We start from the raw sequence: 15,528 nt of genomic DNA on the forward strand, positions 1-15,528 counted from the left end.
CTATTTTATTTAAATTTTCACAGCTGTCATGAAAAATAGATAAATTATGGCCATAGAATAATCTGTTCTTCAGTAGAATTTTATTATAAATAATCCCACTTTATGATAGAAAGCCCAAGGCTGTTAAAAAATTACTTATTGGTGAACTCATATAAAATGAGCTAAGGGTAGTTAAATGAATATTTAAATATCAATATAATTCTTACTCCATTGTTAAATTATATTATACTTCAGGTTTTTCCTTTAGATTTTAGTAAGATATAACATCGAATGAATTTATACAACAAGAACAAGTATCATCAAATGACTTTTGCCATACAATACTCATCTTGTTTCCTTATATATTTGACTATGAATCACTGACAATCTCAACGCTTCTAGCAATAAGACAAGACGTGACAGAAAAAGATTGAAGTCTTAAAGGGGGTGGTCAGATGCCTTTGAAAAACAGACACTTAAAGAGCTTGAGGAAGCTTTAAATGAATGAAGGCTATAAGAAAACTGTCAGTGATAGAAAGCAGACTATTAGATATCGAAAGGTTAGGTTGCTCAGGAAAGAGAACTGGTGAGGCTGCAGGTGACATTCATTCCTGAAAATCAGTGATGTCCTTGAAGACGCATTGTGACTGTTTACCCATGGAGATCAGGATGCGTGGTCACGACCATTCTGGTAATTACCATTCTGGTAATTCATCACTATATATATCTGGTATATTCATCACTATAGCAAGGGCACCAATCTCAGAGTAACATCAGTGTGGATAATTCAAGCACAAATAAAAAATTGTGGCATGTTGTAGTGTTAGACACTTAGAAAATATTAGGATTTTTCCCGTTCAATGAATAAATGAATTATAATTTTTTTTGATATGCAAAACTTCTGTGAGAGGCAGGATGGTCATATTTAAAGGTTTTTTGTCCCTCCACAATTTAGCATTTGACAGTGATACAGGAGGGGGTGGAGCTGTGATTTTTATTTGGCAAGGATGTAATAGATTATTTGAGTTTTAAACTAACTACCAGAATGTAAACATCTTAATAAGGTAGAAATATACAAATTATCTTACCTTCCAAACAATCGGGGTTTAATCAGTACTTATACTTCTTTGTGGTTTTACAAAAAACATTTTTTACTGGGGGATATCATATCATAAATTCTTCTTTAAAATATTTGTGAGTGTTAAAATATTACATAATGAAACTCTCATTTATATAAGAAAAGACTTCTAATTAACCAGGGCCCTTAAACATACAAGAGAGTCTGTATTAAAAAAATCAACATTGGGCAAAAACCTCATAAGAAACAGCTTTTAGCAACTTCATTAATCACAGCCATGCTAAGATCCAATGTCACCTCTAGAGCACTTATTTTGGGAAATATTTCTTATATTGTTACTATATGTACAAGTCATAGCTACGTGTTATATTCAAAATATCTTTGTTGGGAGTGGGATGGAGAAAAGAAAACCAAACACAAAAGGACAAAGGGGAACTTTTGGAGGTGACAAATATGTTTATTACCTAGATTGTGGTGATGATAACATGTGGATACATATTTCCAAAATCACCAAACTGTGTATACTAATTATGTGCAGTTGATTTTATACCAATTATACCTGAATAAAGCTAGAGTGGAAAGTATCCTTCCTGGGGCAGCAAAGCCTATTCAAAAATAATGCATCATTTTTAAAAAATTTAAACATTCTTTCACATATGTCACAAAGAGATAGTAATTCAAGAAATTATAAAGTATATTCGAAAATATAAATTAAAAAAATCTATTTCAATTGCTAATGACTGTGTACTGTTCATATATAATCCATGATCACAGAATTTATTTAATAATTAATATTGGACTGTAAAGGTTTTTGAAAAATCACATGAATTTTAAAGTAAGAAGCAATTACACTCCAATAAAAATCTATTAAAAAATAAAAGAAAATAAATTAGCAATTGCTATAACATAAAGATAGATGGATTCTAAATTGTAGCAATGACCACCTTGAAATATATTATGAAATCTTTGGTATTGTCTTTGATCTTCAACCGTTGCAATTTCTCCTTTAAATATGGCCAACTGTATTTCCTTAACGATGCTCTCTTAACTATATTACCTTTATCAAAACTATAGTTTGAAGATGAGGGCATCATTTAATAAAACATTATTGTGACATTTGCTTGACATGTTAAATATTTTATTTATTTATTTTATCCTGACAGTAAACATGAGGTCTCTGGATCAAAAGCATGTCAATTGTTTACTTGCATCAGATCTTAGTGACAGTTCCACATGCTCCAGTTTCCTCCTTGGAGAACACACTGAGTCAAATGTCACTGGTACATGCAAAATGTGGGTTTGCCTCATGGTAAGGAAACTCTGTAATCACGAATCTCAAAGCTTACCTAGGGTAGGCTTGCACAACTTCCCTCTTCCCTTCAGGAGGAAAGAGACCTTATCTTACTAAGATAAAAATCCTTTCAGTGGCTAAGAGGTGAAAATCTCTAAATTCATTACCATTTGGAATGTAAACCTGTGGCTCCAGGGGAGATAAAACTGTAAACCACTAGAGAGAAGGACATAATCTCTAACTTCCAAGTTACTCACTCATCTCTTGGTTGTCAGAGATTTTTGCTTAGAAAGTTCAGACCATGAAGGAACGTAAAACTAGTCATGGAACATTGCTTCCTGGCACTGCTTTTATGCATGAGAGAGTAACACTGTCCTAATGTTACCCACACAAAATAAACAAGTAGTAAAATAGACAAAATATAGAAAACATGTTTTTGATCTGGAACAAAAGGCAGCAGAAAAGAGAACAAATCAGGTGACTCCTACCATCACCCAGGCCTTGTGGTTGTATGTAATATATGGACTCCAGTTCAGGAAGGGAGACAGCAGAACAGGGCCCAGGCAATTTCACTCAGTTGATGAAACAGATATCAGAGTTGAAAAAGCTAATGGAACTATAATTTATGGAGTAGAGTGACTTGGTTGAAGCAATTCCCAGGGAGGAATTCTGGAAATATGAATGAATCCTCTTGGAGTTTTTAGTTGACTACCTGTCCGAGTATGCACTGTGAGGCCTGGAAAGAACATCTTCCAGGGGAAGAAAAATTACTAGGGAGCTTCAAGTCAAAAAATTCCAAGAGGGTCACAAAAAAGATAGTCAGTAAAGAAAGAGCCCTTTTAAATACATAGAGCATTTATCAGAGATTCCCAAACAGCCATGCCTAAGAAGTGTGCTTAATTAATTTGAGAGCAAAAGCTGTTCTACACCTATTCTAAGAGAGCTTACAAATAAACATTTAAAGGTTCAAAACTGATCTTCAAACTGATTTATTCTAATTTATGAGAATATAAATTTCAATATTCTTTAAAAGAGTATGACAAAACCCAACACTTAACACTTTACAATTCACAACATCTGATACCCAAAACAAATAAACAAGCAGAAAACTATGACACATAATCAGGAGAAAGAAGTCGATAGGAACATAAACAGAAATGGTAAAGAAAGCAAACAAGTATGTTAAAACAGCTATTGAATATATATATATATATATATATATATACACATATATATATATATATGCTACATATACTCATACATATTTACTCATATGTAAAATAATACATAAATGTAACGAAAAGAGAAAGAAGGATATAAAAAAGCTCCAAATATAAATTCTGGAAGAGTAAACAGTGCACCTGAAATTTAAGAGCACTTCAGGAACTATTGAAGAAAACATAAAATATATAGAATTTTTTATATATTTTATTATATATTTATAGAATACATAAGATATATAAAATGAAGCACAAGAGAAAGAGAGGAAAAAAGGCTGAAAAATTAACCACACCCACTTTAACAAGTGGGACAATATCAAGCAATCAAAATATATACATTACTTGAATATAAGAGAAGCGGGTACACAAAATAGTGAAGTAAAAATCACTGAACATTTTTCAAATTTGATGAAAAGTCTAAATTCAGAGAGCCAAGAATCTCAACAAACCCAGACCAAGATAAACATATAGAACACCACACCAAAGCATACAAAATCAAATTACTGAAAGCCAATACTAAAAAGAAAATCTTAAAACAGCCAGAGGTGAAAAATGCATTAGGCACAGAGAAATAAATATAAGAATGAAAGCACGCTTCTTATCTGAAATGATGTGGGCAAAAATAGAATGCAATGAGATCCTTTTATAATGCCAGAGAAAACCACTGTCAACATCTAACTCTGTACCCAGACAAATATCTTTCAAAAATATAAGCAGTAGAAACTTTTCAAACAGATAAAATGGAGAACATACATTGCCAGCAGACTTATATGAGCACAAATTATCATTAATCACGAGTGACAGATCACTTTCCCCTACCACTGGGAAGATGACCAGAAGGTCCGTTCTGTTCAGCATTGTACTGGATGCCCCAGCCAGTACCACGAAGCAAGAAAAAGAAGTAAAAGAGAAAAAGATTGAAAAGAAAGAAACAAAACTGCCTTCATTTGCAGAGAGTGGGATTATTACATTTAAAAAATCCAAGAAAGCTACAGAAACACTACCAGAAGTAATAAATTTAGTGTTTTGCAAAATACAAGGTCAATAATTCATATCACTTATATTTCTATATTTCAGTAGAAAAGAATTGAACATTTAAAAATGTAAAAGTATATATTATTTATGATTGCAACCCAAAACATGAACTACATAGAGGTAAAATTAGCAAGATTATTTCAACTAAAATATAAACATTTAATAAAGCACTGATGAGATAAATGAAAAAACAAAATAGAATGGTGATTGTCAGGGGCTGGAGGAGAGGGAAACGTGGACTTGCTGTTCAATAGGTATAAAGTTTCAGTTATACAAGAAGAATAGCGTCTTGGTTGGCTCTGGCTGCTCTAACAAAATACTATAGACTAGGTGGCTTAAACAACAGAAATTTTTTTCTCACAGTTCTGAAGCCTGGTAAGTCAAAGATCATGGTGTTGGCCAATCAGTGTCTGATGAGAGGTCTCATCCTGGCTTGCAGAATGCTGCCTTTTTGCTATGTCCTCACATGGTGGAGAGAGATAATCTCTCTCACTTCTGTTATGGTAAGGGCACTTATCTAGTACATGACAGCTCCACCCTCATGACCTAATTAGCTGCAAAAAGCCCTATCTCCAAATACCATCACATGGAGGGGATTAAGACTTCAATTTATGAATTTTGGGTGGATACAAACATTAGTCTATAGCAAATAATTTCTAGAGATCTGCTGTATAATATTATAGCCTCTGGTTAATAAGGCTTCACTATGTACTTAAAAGTTAAGAGCGTAGAACTCATGTTAAGTCTTCTTACAGGAAAGAATGAAGGAAACAAGGAAGGGGAAAAGGAGGGAAGGAATGAAAGAAGGAAGGAAGGAACAAAGGAAGGAAAAGAAAGAAGAGAGATGGAGAGAAGGAGGGTTTAATCTCATTAAGCATAATTTGTGTTACTAAGGAAATAAGTGAATATACATATATAATGTATGTTAGCTTGTACAAAATCAGATTTAATAAATAAAACTTTTCTGATATAAGTATAAATAGGAACTATTATTTTCTCTGTTTCTTTCTGCTTTTATCTACTCTTGCAGACACAAAAATTCAAATTTTGTTGTACCAGCTTGAGCTATAGCCTTCTTCCCATGACTTCTAGGAGAGCTATAGAAAACTGTAAAATCTGAGAACCTTGTACGTCAAATAGAATAAATGGATAATTATTAGAATTTTGTTCCATGCTTTATAATGAAAAGGAGCGCAAGAAGAACTCTTAATGATATGATTAAATGGAAACCAATTGAAACACAAAAATATACATATCTAAACAATTGCTTCTATATGCAATGGATTTAATGGATTAAGATGAGTTGGATATATTTGGAGTTCTGATTTATTCTATGATATATTTATTAAAAATCTAATATTTATTGGATAATTTAAAATGCATATTGGCATTGATAATGATCTGAAGAATACATACTTCATATGCAGTATTTAATTAATATGCATATACACTTGATCTACTAAAGAGAAATTTCATTATTACTATATTCATTCAAATAAGGCTTATGTTCAATACTTTATTATGTTAATTAATATGGAGACAAAATCCTCTGTATATAATTTCCAGGGTAGCTAATTCCTACTCACAATCTCAGGAGGTCTTGAGAGGCCTCAAAGGTTACCACAATTATCACATATGTCAGGCTTCACACATTTATATGATTAAATTGACGTGAAAAGACTTTATAACCTTTCTACAACTAGTATTCAATGGACATTTATTATTATATAGTTAAATTTGTTCTACAGTAAATAAATGGCAATAAACTCTTGAAACTTATATTTTTCACCTCACCTATTTTCATAATGAATAATATCTATTTGTAGACATTATTATCAAAGTACTATTTTGATATATTATTAACCTTTTTACAAGTTTACATGTTTAATGTAAATAAGTTAGTAAACATAGAATCATAAGTGTAGATCCATTCCAACTCTGCAGAAATATGCATTATTTTGCTTCTGTACAATGTTTTTATTTTTTAAGATAAAAATAACTAAAATGGGTTATAGAGTATAAATAAAAATATATATATAAAGAAAACAAAAACAACCAGTTAGCAGAAGGAAAGAAATCATAAAGATCAGATCAGAAATAAATGAAAAAGAAAAGAAGGAAACAATAGCAAAGATCAATAAAACTAAACGCAGGTTCTTTGAGAAGATAAAGAAAATTGATAAACCATTAGTTAGACTCATCAAGAAAAAAGGGAGAACACTCAAATCAATAGAATTAGGAATGAAAAAGGAGAAGTAACAACTGATGCTGCAGAATACAAAGGATCATGAGAGATTACTACAAGCAATTACATGTGAATAAAATGGACAACCTGGGAGAAATGGACAATCTTAGAAAAGCACAACCTTCTGAGACTGAACCAGGAAGAAATAGAAAATATAAACAGACAATCACAAGCACTGAAATTGAGACTGTGATTAAAAACCTTCCTACAAACAAAAGCTCAGGATCAGATGGCTTCACAGGCAAATTCTATCAAACATTTAGAGAAGAGCTAACACCTATCCTTCTCAAACTCTTCCAAAATATAGCAGAGGGAGGAACACCCCCAAACTCATTCTATGAGGCCACCATCACCCTGATACCAAAACCAGACAAAGATGTCACAAAGAAAGAAAACTACGGGCCAATATCACTGATGAACATAGGTACAAAAATCCTCAACAAAACACTAGCAAACAGAATCCAACAGCACATTAAAAGGAGCATACGCCATGATCAAGTGGGGTTTATCCCAGGAATGCAAGGATTCTTCAATATATACAAATAAATCAATGTGATAAACCATATCAACAAACTGAAGGTGAAAACCATATGATCATCTCAATAGATGCAGAAAAAGCTTTCGACAAATTTCAACACCTGTTTATGATAAAAACCCTCCAGAAAGTAGGCATAGAGGGAACCTATCTCAACATAATAAAGGCCATATATGACAAACCCACAGCCAACATCATTCTCAATGGTGAAAAACTGAAACCATTTCCTCTAAGATCAGGAACAAGACACCATTATCCACTCTCACCACTATTATTCAACATAGTGTTGGAAGTTTTAGCCACAGGAATCAGAGAAGAAAAAGAAATAAAAGGAATTCAAATCAGAAAAGAAGAAGTAAAACTGTCACTGTTTGCAGCTGACATGATACTACACATAGAGAATCCTAAAGATGCTACCAGAAAACTACTAGAGCAATTATTTTGGTAAAGTAGCAGGATACAAAATTAATGCACAGAAATCTCTTGCATTCCTATACACTAATGATGAAAAATCTGAAGGAGAAATTAAGGAAACACTCCCATTTACCATCACAACAAAAAGAATAAAATACCTAGGAATAAACCTACCTAAGGAGAAAAAGACCTGTATGCAAAATCTATAAGACACTGATGAAAGAAATTAAAGATGATATGAACAGATGGAGAGATATACCATGTTCTTGGATTGGAAGAATCAATGTTGTGAAAATGACTATACTACCCAAAGAAATCTACAGATTCAATGCAATCCCTATCAACCTACCAATGGCATTTTTCACAAACTAGAACAAAATATTTCACAATTTGTATGGAAACACAAAAGACCCCGAATAGCCAAAGCAATCTTGAGAAAGAAAAATGGAGCTGGAGGAATCAGGCTCCCAGACTTCAGACTCTACTACAAAGCTACAGTAACCAAGACAGTATGATACTGGCAGAAAAACAGAAATATAGATCAATGGAACAGGAGAGAAAGCCCAGAGATAAACCCACACACATATGGTCACCTTATCTTTGATAAAGGAGGCACGAATCTACAATGGAGAAAAGATAGCCTCTTCAATAAGTGGTGCTGGGAAGACTGGACAGCTACATGTAAAAGAATGAAATTAGAACACTCCCCTAACACCATACACAAAACTAAAATGGATTAAACAGCTAAATGTAAGGCCAGACACTATCAAACTCTTAGAGGAAAACATAGGCAGAACACTCTATGACATAAATCACAGCAAGATCCTTTTTGACCCACCTCCTAGAGAAATGGAAATGAAAACAAAAATAACCAAATGGGACCTAATGAAACTTAAAAGCTTTTGCATAGCAAAGGAAACCATAAATAAGATGTAAAGACAACCCTCAGAATGGGAGAAAATATTTGCAAATGAAGCAACTGACAAAGGATTAATCTCCAAAAGTTACAAGCAACTCATGCAGCTCAATATCAAAAAACAAACAACCCAATCCAAAAATGGGCAGAAAACCTACACAGACATTTCTCCAAAGAAGATATACAGATTGCCAACAAACACATGATAGGATGCTCAACATCACTAATCATTAGAGAAATGCAAATCAAAAGTACAATGAGGTATCACCTCACACCATTCAGAATGGCCATCATCAAAAAATCTATAAACAATAAGTGCTGGAGAGGGTGTGGAGAAAAGGGAACCCTCTTGCACTCTTGGTGGGAATGTAAATTGATACAGACACTATGGAAAACAGTATGGAAGTTCCTTAAAAAACTAAAAATAGAACTACCATACGACCGAGAAATCCCACTCCTGCGCATATGCCCTGAGAAAACCATAATTCAAAAAGAGTCATGTACCACAATGTTCATTGCAGCTGTATTTACAATAGCCAGGACATGGAAGCAACCTAAGTGTCCATTGACAGATGAATGAATGAATAAAGATGTGGCACATATATACAATGGAATATTACTCAGCCATAAAAAGAAACAAAATTGAGTTATTTATAGTGAGTTGGATGGACCTAGAGTCTGTCATACAGAGTGAAGTAAGTCAGAAAGAGAAAAACAAATACCGTATGCTAACACATGTATATGGAATCTAAAAAAAAAAAAAAAAAAGAAAAGATGGTTCCGAAGAACCTAGGGGCAGGACAGGAATAAATACGCAGACGTAGAGAATGGACTTGAGGACATGGGGAGGGGGAAGTGTAAGCTGGAACAATGTGAGAGAGTGGCATGGACTTATATATACTACCAAATGTAAAATAGATAGATAGCTAGTGGGAAGCAGCCGCATAGCACAGCACAGGGAGATCATCTCGGTGTTTTGTGACCACCTAGAGGGGTGGGATAGGGAGGGTGGGAGGGAGACACAAGAAGGAGGAGATATGGGGACATATGTATACGTAAAGCTGATTCACTTTGTTATAAAGCAGAAACTAACACATCATTGTAAAGCAATTATACTCCAATAAAGTTGTTTAAAAAAATATATATATATATAGAATAACAGTGATTATGATGTGTTCTTATGTAATGTGCTTATAATCTAATAATATTTGGGGTTTTGACTAAAGAATATATCATTGCTTTATTCCATGTGAATTAATATTCTATAATTTTTATGTGAATTAGTATAGAAGCATGCTTAATGGTTATTTTCCATTTCATGGAAATTCCATTAATGGAAATCATTGATGACTTTTAAAATTCCAAACTGTTGTATATCCAGGCAGCATCAAATTATTCACTGCTATGGATAATGTTGTAATGAACATCTTTAGAGTTAAATTATTGCACACTTTCATAATTATACATTGGAATACATTTCTAGAAATTTGACTCCATGTCAATGATTATCTTTATTACAATGTGTTTTAAAGTAGCCTACCAGCAATATTATTTGACTTCAACCAGCAGCAATACCATTTGAAAGTTTCCAATACCTTATTTCTTTGTAACACTTCAGAATAAAGTCATCTTATTTGAAAGATACATCTAGCAATTGTAAGAAATAACATTTTCAAGCAGATGTCTATATATGCTGAAATATGTATTAGTTTCCACTGGTTTCATGTCCATAAATATTGAAAACATCAAAAGCAACATGCAATTAATCTTGCCCTTTTTAGCAGAGTTACAGCAAAGTATTTGGGGAAATGAGCCAGGGAAAAGTAATTAAATACTAAATGACATCACCTTTGAAACAATGAATTATTTCAACTGACTTTTCTACTCTCAGAATACTGAAGTATTGAATACCTTCTTATTAACAATAGTCTTTCCAATAAAACAATTCTATTCATATTTTTGGATGAAGAGATATTTTTTTCTATAATACTTAAATATCTAAAATATAGACTGAAACAAAGTAGATATTTTAATATATAATGTTTAAAATGCCTAAATTTCTGTTTGTAAATTAGGAAACACATTATATGTCTATATATCTACATATATCTCTATATAGCTATATTACCTGAACAATAAAATCCTGAACAATAAAATTGTTGTGTTATCAATAGTTTCTCTCATAACCAGGAAACATAAAATAGAAAATTTGAAGAATCTTATAGAAAAACTCAAAATAAAAAAAATGTGATAATACAAATATATAACAGTACTCAACTTGTTTTGCAAGTAAAGTATTTTATTCTTTCCAACTCAAAATTTAAAAGAATAAATTGAAATCCTAACTATTGTTATAAAATAAGAAAGGATATACCACCATCTAGTGGTTAATGGGGTTACGCAGGGGTAATATTTCACCTGCACGTATTCTTAGAAACTGTAGCTCAAGGGAAGCTGGTGGCTGAACATCTTGCAGTTAAACAACTTTACTAAATATTTATCAAAAATGAGTTGATTATTAAACATATAATTAACCATTTTATATTTTCTTGCTTTCACCTTAGATGTTTGAGTACTTTTGTTGTAAGAATATGAATGGTGAAGAGGGAAGATATGGCAGTACAAAATAATAAAATAATATCTCAATATCTTAATAACTTAAGAAGCCAGTGGGGCTTTCCTGGTAGCGCAGTGGTTGAGAATCTGCCTGCCAATGCAGGGGACACGGGTTCGAGCCCTGGTCTGGGAGGATCCCACATGCCGCGGAGCAACTAGGCCCGTGAGCCACAATTGCTGAGCCTGCGCGTCTGGAGCCTGTGCTCCGCAACAAGAAAGACCGCGGTAGTGAGAGGCCCGCGCACCGCGATGAAGAGTGGCCCCCACTTGTCGCAACTAGAGAAAGCCCTCACACAGAAACGAAGACCCAATACAGCCATAAATAAATAAATAAATAAAATTAGAAAAAAAAAAAAAAGAAGCCAGTGAAGAGGAAAGTGAATACTGCTGTAGAGATTGTAGTTACTAACTTTTAGAGACCATTAAATTTACAAATGCTACATCTAGACTATCTATTGAGTAAAGAAATACATTTAGATATTTTATTACATATTGGTGGAAACTGAAAATAGCTATATTATAATAATAATAAAATTTAATATTAAAGATACAATTAATCCTTCAAAGGAAAATATTTTAAAGACCATTAAGGACAAAATATTCGGGGAAAAAAGAAACAAATTGGGAAATGCTTTCAAGGAATCGATTGACATCTATATTGAGTTCTCTAATAAATTGTGGATCTTTTCCACCTTTCCTCTTTTGCCCTTGTTACTGCTTGTGTGTGAGTGTGTGCGTATGTGTGTGAAAGTGTTCATTTTGTTTTCTATAATAATGAATAATTATTTTATTACAGGATGTCTTCAATTCGAAATTTCTAAGCCATATATGTAAGTACTATATGTGGAATGATTATCCTTTTTAAAATCAAATGAATATCAAGTCATTTAACTAAAATTATTAATTTAACTAAATATTTAAATTACATTTTTACCATTTAGTCATGGGCTCCATTCAGTAATCCATGATTATTCAATTTGAATCATATAATCCTGCAGGTGAGAGATGATGAGGATTTTTGATAAAGAATCCTTTATACAGTAACTATTTTATCAAGAATCAATATTGTGCTACAAAACCCTGGAATACAAAAGTCTTGTTCATTAGCAAACTCTAGCATTTAACCAGTTCCCAGTGCATTAGTATAAGAAAACAAGAAGTCAAAGACACATGCATTCATTTTTTTCATTCATTTACCAAATACGTGATGACTACATTTTAAGGGCTATCCAATGTGCTAAAATATGGGGACACTGCAGTGAAAAACTGAATTTAACTGGCACAGTCTCTGTTCTTAAGGAATTACATTTTTTTGGAAACCATAGTCACACATAAGAAAAATGTAAATTTAAAACGGAAAGACTTGAACTTGGGAAAAGAGACAATCATGAAATAGCCAGGCAACACGGATCCCAGATATCAAGAAAGCATTCAGGTTAAAAAAAAAAAAGGGTTTGCTATGCTTCAGGTACTGTCAAGAGAGAAGGTTAGCATAGGTGAGTGAGCAAATGTTAAGAGAAAAGAACTTAATGAGAAGAAAGAAGCAGGGACCAGAATTAGCAGGAACGTGCAACCCAGATACAAAGTTTACATTTTCTTTGAAGGACTGTTTTTAAGATTTCTGCTTTTATAAATGATGACAAAATAAAATTTAAAAAAAGAAACAGAGAAAGAGGAGCATATTTGTGTGGAAGGAGGGAAGAAAACAAATTCAGTGTGGATAGGTTGAGATTGAAGTTGTCTATGTACCTTATATTAAGCAAAGGGAGAATGAGTGGAATGGACAGCAGGTGATTTCACTTCAGCAGTTGTAGGCACCAAATAAAAAGACCATTTGTCTGTTACAATTTCATCTTAAAGAGGGTTAGGAAGTTATATACAGAATAGAAACATCATCGGGATTAATTTCCAAGCATCACTCTGCAGTCTAATTAGTATGAAAAAGTATAGATATTCCTTTACAATGGACAGATCTGACAGGGACCACCTTAATCAAGTGATGAACTTGTCATCATAGGTACAGGGACACCCTGCTTTACTGCACTTCACTTTACTGTGCTTTGCAGATAATTGCATTTTTTACAAATCAAAGGTTTGTGGCAACCCTGCAAGTCTATCGGTATCATTTTCCCACCAGCTTTTTCTCATGTCTTGTCTCTGTGTCACATTTCAGTAATTTTCAAAATACTTCAAACTTTTTCATTATTGTGATATTCATTATGGTGATCTGTGATCAGTGGTATTTGATTTACTACTGCAACTCGCTGAAGTCTCAGACGATGGTTAGCATTTTTAGCAATGTTTTAAAATTAAGGTATACACATCTTTTACACACAATGTTATTGTACACTTAATAGTCTACAGCATAGTGTAAACATAACTTCTATATGCACTAGGAAACCAAAAAGTCCATGTGATTCACGTTATTGCAGTGGTCTGGAACCAACCCTGCAAGGTCTCCAAGGTATGCCTGTAGTGAGACAATCTCATATTAAGTGTCTTCTAATATGATACAAATATAAACAGACAATATCAGTCACTTAAGTGACATTTTTACACCCCACTCACCCCTCAAAAATGTTTATCCTGTATGATTTAGAAAAATCCATAATTTGACTGATCAGAAAAATCCATAATGTAGACTGATCTACAATGAAACTGACCCTGGGCATGTGGAAAGAGTCTATGTCACATAGAAGAAAAACCAAAGCAACTGAGTGATGGGGGTGGGGAAAGGGGTTTATCCTGATTTAAAAGAAATCAATGACAAATATATACCAATTGCAATACATGAACCTTGATGGATGCTAAATTAAAAACAAAGACAATATAGGCAGCATTGAGACAGTTTGGAAACATAAATATGGACTGAATATTTGATATGTGTAATTAATAAAATTTCCTCAAGGTGAAAATGGTATAGGAGACTATTCTCATTGTAGGAGAATTCATGATGAATTATTTGGAGAGGATGTGTCATGAAGACTTCAATTTACAAACAATGAGTTCCAAAAGCAGCAAAGAAGTGTATACAATTTGATGAGTTTGGACATATGTAAATATCCATTTAACCATCACTGCAATCAATCCTTGTGTCTCTATTTTTGGGTTTGTTCGTTTGTTTTGTAAGAACACTTAACATGAGATCTACCCATCAACAAAATGAAAAGGCAACTTACTGAATGGGAGAACATATTTGCAAATCATATATGTGAAAAGGGGTTAATATCTAAAATATAAAAAGAACTCATAATTTGATAGCAAAATACAAACAATCCAATTAAAAAATGGGTACAGAATCTGAACAGACATTTTTTTTCCAAAGAAGACATACATATGGCCAACAGATACATGAAAAGATGCTCAACATTGCTAATTATCAGGGAAATTCAAATCAAAACCACAATAAGATATCACCTCACACCTGCTGGAATACCTATTATCAAAAAGAAAAGAAATAATTTTGGCAACGATGTGGAAAAAAGGAACACTTGTGCACTGTTGGTGGGAAGGTAAAATGATGCAGCCACTATATAAAACAGTGTGGAGCTCCCTCAGAAATTAGAAATAGAAGTACCATATGATCCAGAAATTCCACTTTTGGGTATTTATCCAAAAATAAAAACACTAATTTGAAAAGTTACGTGCACTCCCATGTTCACTGCAGCATTATGTACAATAGCCAAGATATGGAAACAACCTAAGTGTCCATCCACAGATGAATGGATGAAGTAATGTGGCATATATTGATATATTTTTATATACTTTTGTCATAAAAATAATGAAATCGTCATTTGTGTCAACATGTATAGACCTTGAGGGCATTATGCTAAGTGAAATAAGTCAGGCAGAGAAAGACAAACACCACATAATCTCACTTATATGTGAAATCTAAACAACAAACAAGCAAACAAACTAAGCTCAAACAAATTGGTGACTGCCAGAGGCAAGGGGTTGGTGGGGAGGGAGTGGGGCTGGGGGGTGAAATGGGTGAAGGGGGTCAAAATTTACAAACTTTCAGCTATAACATAAGTCATGGCGATATAATATACCACATGACAAAATAGTTAAAAATACTGTACATATTGCATATTTGAAAGTTGTTAAGAGACTAGATTTAAAAGTTCTCATCACAAGAAAAATATTCTGTAACTATGTATTATGAAAAAAAAAACGAGATCTACTCTCAACAAACATTT

The sequence above is a fragment of the Balaenoptera musculus genome, chromosome 4 (genome assembly GCF_009873245.2).
Source record: "Balaenoptera musculus isolate JJ_BM4_2016_0621 chromosome 4, mBalMus1.pri.v3, whole genome shotgun sequence".
NCBI classification, from domain to species: Eukaryota; Metazoa; Chordata; class Mammalia; order Artiodactyla; family Balaenopteridae; genus Balaenoptera; species Balaenoptera musculus.